Here is a 13,093-nt window from a genome sequence, read left to right on the forward strand (position 1 = left end):
GGAGTTGGCACGGTCGACCAGGATGTTGTGATCGACCGTGTCAAAAGCCTATGACAAATCCAGCAAGATGAGAACAGCTGTCCCACCTTGATCAAGGATGGTTCTTATTTCATCTGTAGCCTTAATCAGGGCTGTTTCCGTGCTGTGACTTTTGCGAAAACCGAACTGGGTAACATCCAGTAGAGAATGTTGTTCAATATACTAGGAAATTTGGATGTTCATTAGTTTTTCTACCACCTTGGCTGCAAAGGGTAGGCTGGCAATGGGTCTATAGTTCTTGGAGTCCTCCGGATCCAAATGTGTTTTTTCTAAAAGAGGTTTAAGCAGAGTGTTTTTCCAGATGGTGGGGTAGATACCGGTAAGGAACATAGAATTAAATATTTCTGTAAGAGAAAAAGCTATGATATTTGCAACAGGGGAGAGAATTGCTGGCGGACAAGGGTCTTTAGCTGAGCCAGATTTAATAGAGGCCATAATGTCCTTGACTTGGGATGTTTCGACCTTTTGAAAGAACCTAAATGTAGGCTCAGATTTATCAGTATGTTGAAGGGGGGAAAGTTCATTGGTGTGTGATGAGAAATTGGTATAAATATCATTAACCTTTCCATAGAAATAATTTGCTAAGTTATTGCAAAATTCTTGTGTAGGTGACGGAGTGGTTTGTAAAAGTTGTTTCGACAGTTTATTTACAACTTGAAATAGTTGTTTATTAGAATTTTTGGCTTGTTCTATTTGGGCTTAATAATATCGACTCTTTTCATAGGCGATCATGGTTTTATATATCATGAGTTCATTTTTATATATTATTTTCTCTACGTAAAAAGCTGCACTGAAAGGAACCACTGTGCGTGGTGTGGAATTGTTGTCTATAGTGACCCGTTCTATATTTCACTCCTTGGTGGAGGTTTGAAGTTATGTATATCCTAAATTAAATAGTCATAATGTTTCTGAGTGAATCTTTGCACACTGGCCCTGTATAAAACCATATATTTGCCTTGCTATATATATATATATATATATATATATAGATATATATATATTACCTACTGGCGGTCGCCAGTAGGTATATATAGTTAGGATTTTTTCTCTATGGGATTTTTGAAAATTCTATGTCTAATAACTTTGGCGTTTGAGGATGGAATTGGCTGAAATTTTCAGGAAAATGGAACATTTTGTTTCTGAGCAGCCACTGAAAATTTGGGGGGGGGGGTTTGTCAAGGGGGGGCCGAGAAAAAAGGGGGGTCCCAAAACACGTTTTTCCCATGTTAATTTCCATAGGGCGGTTGGCCTCACTTTTAGCCCGAACGGCTGAATGGATTTGCACGAAACTTGGCAAAATTGTAGGGACTGTTAGCCCGATGTGCCTTTGCTAGGTCTCAAGATATGTGCTCCAGTGGATTTTGAGAAATTAACGTTCAAAAAAATATATATATCTGTAAGCGCGCTCCGGGCAGCGCCCCGGTTCGCCTACTTGACGCGTAACGGAACTTCGCGAAGCGAAGCTGATTGGCTCTCCGGTGTCTGTCAACATTCTAAACAGTCCGGAGCGGCCGCCATCTTGTCTCTCGGTAGGATCGAGAGACAAGAGGAGGCCAAAACAAAGGGGGAAATGACCATAAGGGGGCATAGTAGATCCTCCCTGACCCCCTAGGTTTGATGTGGAGGCTTTAAAAAGGCCCCGCGGGGCCCAATTTTTTTTTTAAAAAAAATTATTTTTTTTGCGTGGGGAGCGCCCGGTACGCGCACCGGGAAGCGGTCCGGGGAGCGTACTATAAGGAAAAAAGAATGATAGACTATGATATTTTGAAATATTGTATGTTTATTGATTGTTCTTTTTGTTGTTTTTTTATTTTTTTTTATTTAAGTAGCAGTATTAATGATTATTAAATATAAATGTATTTTTGGAATTGTGCACAGTATACTATAAGTCTGTGTTTACATTATAATCAATTTGGTACTAGTTTATGAATTACATATAAAAATGATTAAAGACTCAAACAATTTTTTAATATTAAATATAATTTTATTTTTCTGATTCTTTTTCAAAATTTAATAGAACGTCTAACATTTGACTGTCCGATATGTCCTCTTGTTGAGTGAACATAACTTCCCACATTTGACCGTCATCATAATGAAGTAAATAATCCACAGATTCTACACATTGTAGAAGTTCATGGTCTCGTGATTCATCCATGAATTCTAAGTCAATGGGTTAAATTATTTCCTCATTGTTCATGTCTAGGACAATTTCAAAGGAAACGTTCTGTTCTCCTTGCATTTTTGTGCTGAAATTTGAATAAAAAATAAATATATCAGTAGAGATAGGGCACTGTTGGGTTTAAGGTCAGACAGGTACTTTTGAGGCATGAAGTAGTACTATTAAAAAGTGCCTGTGAAAAAGCCTATGTAAATTAATAATTATACCACAGAAACCTAAATCAATCCATAATTATAATAAACAAGCCTTTCTCAATGTCTAACTCTTACAGAGGGATAGTATATAACTATCTGAAAATGATTTCAAATTTATAAAATAATATCTTACCCTTTAAAAACAAGTTTAAGTTGTGAGTGAAAATGATCTTGCAATGTAGTTCAGGAAGTAGTAGTCAAAATGGCTGTGTTTCTCTCTCTTTTTTTATATATATTCAAGTACATAACCAATCAAATGTCAGGTAAAAAAAGTAGAAAATGAAAGTAACATTTTAATTGGTTGTCAATTCCAACACTTCAGATGTGTTTTGTGAAGTAATTTACCTCAGGGTATTTAGAGAGGTCTACAGGCTAAATGGCTAAATGGAATTCCAACCAAATTTGTGAAAATGGTAGGGATTGGTATGTAGTATGAGTTAATCTATATTTGGTGACATTGTCTCCAGGGTTTCTTCTGTAAATTACTTTCCCACCTTTTTTAATGGAGCGCTTCCCGGTGAGCGCCCCGGTACGCGAACCGGCAGCGTTACGGGAGTCCACCATTTTGTGTTTCGGTCGAATTAAGATACAAGATGGAGGGCAAATAATGTTCAGAATGGGTAGAAGGGGGCACGGTAGACGTATCTTGACCCCCTAGGTTTTCTGAGGGTGGCTGAGGAGGCCCATATGTGCGTAAAAAAAACCATTTTTAAAAAAAATTCGCGCGGTTAGCGTCCGGTGCGCGTACCGGGTAGCGCTCCGGGGAGCGTACTTTGTTGAAAATTAGTGAAAAAAGTTAGAGTAAAATAATAATTGTGAGTGATCAGATGTAGGGTAGCTCTGAAAAGAGCTTTTGGGTCCTGTGGCTGATGTAGGTACCTACAAGTAGGTAGCAATGCACAGTCTTAAATTCAGAATGAAAATTCTGTTCCCCTCAGAAGTGAACTCCATCTCCTCTGTAGATATCTTGCATGTAGTAACGCAAGTTATTGTTGTACATGGAGCCCATTCCATGGTCTCTCATGTAAGCTGAAACAGACTTATTTACATGCTTCCTCGATTTCTCAATTTGTGGACAAAATTGGTTCGACCACCTCCATTTCTGTCTTTGGCATATATTTGAATATACCAAGGCAGTTTGGGGAAAAAGTGCCATCAATTGCTCAAAGGTGTCCTTTAAAAGCATTTCCAGACCTACACCAGTCAAAGTGCCCAAGTCATTACCTCCACAGTGCACAATTAACAGGTCAGGTTTTGGCAAATGCAAAAAGGTTTTCACCAATGGTATCAATTGGTGACATTTTAATCCTCTGTGGCCAATCCACTTAATTTCCACATTTTGTAAATTGAGGTTAGGTAAATTTCTGTTATCAGCATACCTTTGAGCCCAGTGGATGTAACTATGTCCAACAATCCAGACAGAAAACATGGTGAGAGGAGGTTCTGCTGCAGTCAGATGAAGTGTGGCAATGAAATGGCAGTTGAAAAAATAAGAGTTTAAAATGAAAAAAACTGAGGAGTTTCTGTGTTAATGAAGCAGTAGCAGTGATTGGTGGATTTTGATTGCTGAAAACAGAAAGTTAGGGTGCATGGATGAGTTCTTTGAAAGATGTAATTTGAATGGTCAAGAAAAAATCATTTTATGAAAGATTGCACTGGATACGCAGGTGTACTGAGAGTTCAGAGTTCAATTGAAACATTGTTGTGTGAACTTGCAAACATGAGAGGTCTTTCAGGAGGTGGTTGCTATGCAAAAAAGGCAGAAAGGGCAGAGGGGGGAAGGGTGTTGATTTGAAAAAAGTGAGGGAAGAGTTTTGATTGGGTGACATGAGAGATATGTGTGATGAATTACAGCTTTTCTGTGCTTTTTATAGCTGCAGACTCTGGAGTGCATACCTTTTGCTCTGCTAAAGACAATTTGGTGTGTTTCTGAGACTGTTTTGAAACTCATAAAGTATTTGCTAAGGTGAGAAAAGATTCATTTAATTTAGATAGAGAATAGTATGGTTTAGGGAGAAAATTATGAAGAAAGTTGTGTATTTAAAATGTTGCTTTGTGTCAAGTGTTTTACAAATAGATTTTGTTTCTTTGTGTTACATAGCCATGTTAAAAGTGACGCAAAAAAAGTGCAAGGGTCTTACAAAAGTGCTTTCATGTGTCTTAGGGTATTTTAACTCACTTCCCCATGAATGTATGAATATAATTGCTTTACAAGATGTGTTTAAAAACGTTTTTTGAAATCAATTAGGTTTCTTGATATGTACTGCTAGAGTTTCATAGGTTGCTTGGGGCATATTTTCAAGGCTTTTGAGTTCCTTTGATGTAATTTTTCCCATTTTAATTTAAGACCTTTCCCCGTGGTGCAAGGTCCTTGTAAATATGCCCCCATCTGTGCTTGGCAAATTTAGATTTTAATTCTTTGACTAACATAGCCATGTTAAAAGTGACCCAAAAATGTTGCAAGGGCCTTAAAAAAACGCTTTCATGTGTCTTAGGCCATTTTAAGTCATTTCACCTTGAATGTAGGTATATAATTGATTTAGATGATGTGTTTAAAAACGATTTTTGAAAACAATTAGGTTTCTTGATATGTACTGCTAGAGCTTCATAGGTTGATTGGGGCATATTTATAAGGCCTTTGAGTCTCTCTGATGTTATTTTTCCCATTTTAATTTAAGACCTTTCCCTGTGGTGCAAGGTCCTTGTAAATACGCCCCCATCTGTGCTTGGCAAATTTAGATCTTGATTATTTGACTTACATAGCCATGTTAAAAGTGATCCAAAAATGGAGCAAGGGCTTAAAAAAAACGCTTTCATGTGTCTTAGGGCATTTTAAGTCACTTCCCGATGAATGTAGGTATATAATTGATTTAGATGATGTGTTTTAAAACGTTTTTTGACATCAATTAGGTTTCTGGATATGTAGTGCTAGAGTTTCATAGGTTGCTTGGGGCATATTTATAAGGCATTTGAGTCTCTCTGATGTTATTTTTCCCATTTTAATTTAAGACCTTTCCCCGTGGTGCAAGTTCCTTGTAAATATGCCCCCATCTGTGCTTGGCAAATTTAGATTTTAATTCTTTGACTTACATAGACATGTTCCATACAGTTCTCACCTTCTGCGTAGTCTTTGATATGCTAGACTCCATCTGCACTATGAGATACCTAAGCAAAGGAAACACAGGTGATGTGATTGTGAAATGAGGAAAAGAAACTCCACATTTTTCAATTACATCACCTGTGTTTCCTAAGTTTACGAATGACATTGTGCAGATGAGGTTTAGGCCTGTCCACGGACACAGAAGAGGTCTGGCCTTTGTTCAAGAGTGAAGTGGACATGACTTACTTCATTGGTAGGCCTTCACATGTATTATCTCCTCTGTACTCTTCAACAAGCGTAAATTTCATCTGCAACCCTGAGTAGGCCTCACCTTAAACAAACATCTGGATAGGCCACAACTTATCGTCATCCTGAATCAATCATTAAAAATGTTAGGGACAGATTTATGATAGGTGTATGCCTCTTTTGCGTCACTGTGCGTCACTTTTGTGACGCAGCGGCGGTGCAAAAGATTTGCTATGTGGCGACATATTTACAACTTGATGCATCTAGGCAGATGTGTCATGCTGTAAAGTCCTGTGCCACATGAAACCAATGCAGCAGTGATGCAAAAGATGCACCATGTTGCAAGACAGGCCTCACTTCATCTCCAACAAGATAAGAAGCTGAATCTTCTGTAAATGTCAAAATTGTTGTATACACTGCTGAACTTCTGTGTACTCTTTGATATGCTAGACTCCATCTGCACTATGAGATACCTAAGCAAAGGAAACACAGGTGATGTGATTGTGAAATGAGGAAAAGAAACTCCACATTTTTCAATTACATCACCTGTGTTTCCTAAGTTTACGAATGACATTGTGCAGATGAGGTTTAGGCCTGTCCACGGACAGAGAAGAGGTCTGGCTTTTGTTCAAGAGTGAAGTGGACATTACTTACTTCATTGGTAGGCCTTCACATGTATTATCTCCTCTGTACTCTTCAACAAGCGTAAATTTCATCTGCAACCCTGAGTAGGCCTCACCTTAAACAAACCTCTTGATAGGCCACACCTTATCGTCATCCTGAATCAATCATTTAAAATGTTAGGGACAGATTTATGATAGGTGTATGCCTCTTTTGCGTCACTGTGCGTCACTTTTGTGATGCAGCGGCGGTGCAAAAGATTTGCTATGTGGCGACATATTTACAACTTGATGCATCTAGGCAGATGTGTCATGATGTAAAGTCCCGTGCCACATGAAACCGATGCAGCAGTGATGCAAAAGATGCACCATGTTGCAAGACAGGCCTCACTTCATCTCCAACAAGATAAGAAGCTGAATCTTCTGTAAATGTCAAAATTGTTGTATACACTGCTGAACTTCTCTGTACTCTTTGATATGCTAGACTCCATCTGCACTATGAGATACCTAAGCAAAGGAAACACAGGTGATGTGATTGTGAAATGAGGAAAAGAAACTCCACTTTTTTCAATTACATCACCTGTGTTTCCTAAGTTTACGAATGACATTGTGCAGATGAGGTATAGGCCTGTCCACGGACACAGAAGAGGTCTGGCCTTTGTTCAAGAGTGAAGTGGACATGACTTACTTCATTGGTAGGCCTTCACATGTATTATCTCCTCTGTACTCTTCAACAAGCGTAAATTTCATCTGCAACCCTGAGTAGGCCTCACCTCAAACAAACCTCTGGATAGGCCACACCTTATCGTCATCCTGAATTAATCATTTAAAATGTTAGGGACAGATTTATGATAGGTGTATGCCTCTTTTGCGTCACTGTGCGTCACTTTTGTGACGCAGCGGCGGTGCAAAAGATTTGCTATGTGGCGACATATTTACAACTTGATGCATCTAGGCAGATGTGTCATGCTGTAAAGTCCCGTGCCACATGAAACCGATGCAGCAGTGATGCAAAAGATGCACCATGTTGCAAGACAGGCCTCACTTCATCTCCAACAAGATAAGAAGCTGAATCTTCTGTAAATGTCAAAATTGTTGTATACACTGCTGAACTTCTCTGTGCTCTTTGATATGCTAGACTCCATCTGCACTATGAGATACCTAAGCAAAGGAAACACAGGTGATGTGATTGTGAAATGAGGAAAAGAAACTCCACATTTTTCAATTACATCACCTGTGTTTCCTAAGTTTACGAATGACATTGTGCAGATGAGGTTTAGGCCTGTCCACGGACACAGAAGAGGTCTGGCCTTTGTTCATGAGTGAAGTGGACATGACTTACTTCATTGGTAGGCCTTCACATGTATTATCTCCTCTGTACTCTTCAACAAGCGTAAATTTCATCTGCAACCCTGAGTAGGCCTCACCTCAAACAAACCTCTGGATAGGCCACACCTTATCGTCATCCTGAATCAATCATTAAAAATGTTAGGGACAGATTTATGATAGGTGTATGCCTCTTTTGCGTCACTGTGCGTCACTTTTGTGACGCAGCGGCGGTGCAAAAGATTTGCTATGTGGCGACATATTTACAACTTGATGCATCTAGGCAGATGTGTCATGCTGTAAAGTCCTGTGCCACATGAAACCAATGCAGCAGTGATGCAAAAGATGCACCATGTTGCAAGACAGGCCTCACTTCATCTCCAACAAGATAAGAAGCTGAATCTTCTGTAAATGTCAAAATTGTTGTATACACTGCTGAACTTCTGTGTACTCTTTGATATGCTAGACTCCATCTGCACTATGAGATACCTAAGCAAAGGAAACACAGGTGATGTGATTGTGAAATGAGGAAAAGAAACTCCACATTTTTCAATTACATCACCTGTGTTTCCTAAGTTTACGAATGACATTGTGCAGATGAGGTTTAGGCCTGTCCACGGACAGAGAAGAGGTCTGGCTTTTGTTCAAGAGTGAAGTGGACATTACTTACTTCATTGGTAGGCCTTCACATGTATTATCTCCTCTGTACTCTTCAACAAGCGTAAATTTCATCTGCAACCCTGAGTAGGCCTCACCTTAAACAAACCTCTTGATAGGCCACACCTTATCGTCATCCTGAATCAATCATTTAAAATGTTAGGGACAGATTTATGATAGGTGTATGCCTCTTTTGCGTCACTGTGCGTCACTTTTGTGATGCAGCGGCGGTGCAAAAGATTTGCTATGTGGCGACATATTTACAACTTGATGCATCTAGGCAGATGTGTCATGATGTAAAGTCCCGTGCCACATGAAACCGATGCAGCAGTGATGCAAAAGATGCACCATGTTGCAAGACAGGCCTCACTTCATCTCCAACAAGATAAGAAGCTGAATCTTCTGTAAATGTCAAAATTGTTGTATACACTGCTGAACTTCTCTGTACTCTTTGATATGCTAGACTCCATCTGCACTATGAGATACCTAAGCAAAGGAAACACAGGTGATGTGATTGTGAAATGAGGAAAAGAAACTCCACTTTTTTCAATTACATCACCTGTGTTTCCTAAGTTTACGAATGACATTGTGCAGATGAGGTATAGGCCTGTCCACGGACACAGAAGAGGTCTGGCCTTTGTTCAAGAGTGAAGTGGACATGACTTACTTCATTGGTAGGCCTTCACATGTATTATCTCCTCTGTACTCTTCAACAAGCGTAAATTTCATCTGCAACCCTGAGTAGGCCTCACCTCAAACAAACCTCTGGATAGGCCACACCTTATCGTCATCCTGAATTAATCATTTAAAATGTTAGGGACAGATTTATGATAGGTGTATGCCTCTTTTGCGTCACTGTGCGTCACTTTTGTGACGCAGCGGCGGTGCAAAAGATTTGCTATGTGGCGACATATTTACAACTTGATGCATCTAGGCAGATGTGTCATGCTGTAAAGTCCCGTGCCACATGAAACCGATGCAGCAGTGATGCAAAAGATGCACCATGTTGCAAGACAGGCCTCACTTCATCTCCAACAAGATAAGAAGCTGAATCTTCTGTAAATGTCAAAATTGTTGTATACACTGCTGAACTTCTCTGTGCTCTTTGATATGCTAGACTCCATCTGCACTATGAGATACCTAAGCAAAGGAAACACAGGTGATGTGATTGTGAAATGAGGAAAAGAAACTCCACATTTTTCAATTACATCACCTGTGTTTCCTAAGTTTACGAATGACATTGTGCAGATGAGGTTTAGGCCTGTCCACGGACACAGAAGAGGTCTGGCCTTTGTTCATGAGTGAAGTGGACATGACTTACTTCATTGGTAGGCCTTCACATGTATTATCTCCTCTGTACTCTTCAACAAGCGTAAATTTCATCTGCAACCCTGAGTAGGCCTCACCTCAAACAAACCTCTGGATAGGCCACACCTTATCGTCATCCTGAATCAATCATTTAAAATGTTAGGGACAGATTTATGATAGGTGTGTGCCTCTTTTGCGCCGCTGTGCGTCACTTTTGTGACGCAGCGGCGGTGCAAAAGATTTGCTATGTTGTGACATATTTACAACTTGATGCATCTAGGCAGATGTGTCATGCTGTAAAGTCCTGTGCCACATGAAACCTGCGTCAGGTTTCATATAGGTGTTTTGTTGCAGGGTGGGCATTCATTTGCATGAAAGCCCTGTAAAACTAACACAGTGAAATTTAGAAGATTTCACTGAGTCAGCTTTATAGCATTGCTGAATCAAATCCTTACGCCTGTTTGAAACAGGCATAAGGAGTGATGCACCATGCAATGTGAGGCTTCCTCCTGTGCATTGCAGTAGACATGTCGTGCTTACGACGTGATTCCTGCAATGTGCTGCTTTTGCAGCACAGATGCGTGACGCATCTGTGCTGTTTTTGCTCAATGGTGCTCCACATTGTAAATGCGGCACATCATGGGTGGCAGAGCAGCGGTGCACGTTAACTGGTGCATCCCCGGGGATGTGCCAGTTAACATAAATCTGCGCCTTTACATTTAAGTATGAGCAGGGGACACAGAGTCGGTGAGGCTTATCCACGGTTAAGAAGAGATGAGTCCTGTTCACTGAAAACTTGGACATAGGCCTCACCTCCTCAGCATCGCTGGACATGGCTAAATAATATCTGCAAAATGTTACTCTTGTTAAACAATTTTACTATTATAGTCTCTGAGATTTGTCTCTTACTCTGCAACATCTCATTGTTGTTCTCTTTATTTAAAGATAACGACAACATCAACCATGAGTGATAATGAGCAATCCGTTGATCTCGATCTTATCATTGAACTTGTCATTGAAACATCAGTGGAAGTAGATCCCTTAGATGTTTTAAATCCTGAGGATGATGAAGAACATGATGAGGATGCCGATTTGTCAGAATTGTATGACATAGGCTGGGAAGCTGACCTGCTTGAGCCTATGGAACTATAAACATTTATTTTTAAAAGTTACTTGAAATGAAAAGTAAACATGTAAACCGTTTCATTTAAAATTAAACACAACTTCAAAAACAGCTTGTGTGTAGTATCTTTAATAAAATACTCAAATATGCTCATAAAATTAGTTCAGATTCACATATAAAACAGCACAGGTAAAATGTAGAAGCATTCCATTTGTTTGCTACTATTTGTAACTACTAAATTTGCCAATGCACTAAAAATTATTCTATGTAAAAATGAAAAGTAGTGTGTTAAATTTTTGACGACTGTTATTGATTTACTGTTTGGTAATAGGGGTTAATAACATTTTTTATTATATTTTACCACAGATTCAACTGCAGATCATTTCAAAATTAAAGAATGCCTTCGAAGGACAGAAGGCGAAAGGCTACCAAACATCAAAGACAGCAGCTTAAAAAATTATTGCAGCAGACCTCTACAATAAAAACTCGTCAAGTCACCAAGAAAGGTCCGGGTAAGATAAAGAAATCATTCATAAGAAACATTTGTAGAAAAAAAAGTAGTACTACAGAAAATGTTTTAGTCCAGAAAAAGAGAAGCAATTTAAACGGAAAGGGAAGGCCAATCAAAAATGTTACTGCTAGAGCAGGAGATAACTCTGTTCATGGTAGTAGAAGGAGAAATCAGTTTAGGGACATTCGTAGACGAATGTTCCGCAACAGGATAATTGGCAATTTGTTAAAAAATATTAAGAAAGGTCAGCAGAAAGTGGTTTTTTTTAAGAGAAAAAAAAATTTGAGAAAGTTATTGATCAGGCATTTGAAATTAAGCGAAAGTTATTTATTTTGATAATCAATAGAATTAGGAAGCTAAACAAGGCAATTTATGATTTCAAAAGAAATAGTAGATGGAAGAGAACAGTTAATCGTAGTAATTTTTGTGAAGTTTTTTCAGGAGAATGGATGCATAGTTCAAGTTGTGAGGCATTTTTTAATGAGGAGAGTTATTTCCAGGATAATGATTTGGTGCATGCAGTTGACATCAGTGGTCGAGCTTATGAGGTGAAACATGGTTGTCCAGTTGAAAAAGAAAAACTTGTGACAACAGAGGCAGAAGAGGTGTTAGGTAATGAGGTTTTAGGAAGACGTTCTAAGGGACCTGTGTACACCTGGAAGTGTAGTAGTATTTGCAGTGTGCGACAGGATTCCATCAATTTGCTTTGTGATTTTGTACGGACATTTAATAAGAAAAGTTTGAAGCAGAAAATGAAGTTGTTGCAAGAATTAGATCCTTGCAGAGTGAGAGAAGTGACAGGTTTGCATGGTCATTCACTGGCTTGTCTTTCCAGGAGAGTATGCCAGAGTGTTTTTCATCATTTCAGGATGCTAGCAGTGCATCATAATAAAGTGAGGAAATTAGTTAGAATGTTGTATTATGCTAAGAGTCCAGCAGTTATGCTTAAACAATTATGCACTGCTCTTTTGCATGGTTCTGAAATAGATGTGAAGAATATTTGTGAAGAAATTGAGTTTTGTTACTTTGGAAGTAAAGAGGAGAATGTTGAAATTGACCCAGAAGAAGAGGGTAATGTGGAAGATAGTGTACAGGTTTCCAGTACAGATAATTTTCAGAAGGAAATTGCCACGTTTCAGGTGAAATCAAGTGAGAGGCCTAATTTCACTTGTGTGTGTTGTCGACGCACTTATTATAAGAATCAGACTAAGTTAGTGGATTTATATGCAAAAAGTGAAAGGGAAAATAATAGTGAATGGAAGGATTTTGCAACATACTTGATGGTAGAAAATTGTTTTGATTTGGGATTGGATCAACGTGTGTGTACTTATTGTTGTAACAAATTAAATCAAAACCAGATGCCTGATAGAGCGGTTCATAATAATCTGGAATTGGTTGAGATTCCTTCTGAATTGAAGGATTTAAATACTTATGAATCTATTTTGATTCAAAGTATCCATCCCTTTCAGGCTATTGTAAGAATGGAACCAAAGACAGGGAAATTGCCTCCATCAGATTTACAGAGAGGATTAAAGGGAAGAGTTGTTTATTTGCCTCTAGATTTGAAGAAAAACATTAATACAATTGGAGTAGAAAAAGTGGAAGAGGAACCTCTGGTTATCTTAGTTAATGGGGTTCCGACAAAGAGTAAGAAAATATGGCAAGATTTAGTGGATGTTAGGAAAGTCAAAAAGGCAACATTGTATTTGAAAAAAAACAATAAGTACTATAAGAATGTATATGTTGCAGAAGAGGAAGTAAGTGAAGAAGAGGATAGCGATTTGTGTGCT

The sequence above is a fragment of the Lissotriton helveticus genome, chromosome 3_2 (genome assembly GCF_964261635.1).
Source record: "Lissotriton helveticus chromosome 3_2, aLisHel1.1, whole genome shotgun sequence".
NCBI lineage: Eukaryota > Metazoa > Chordata > Amphibia > Caudata > Salamandridae > Lissotriton > Lissotriton helveticus.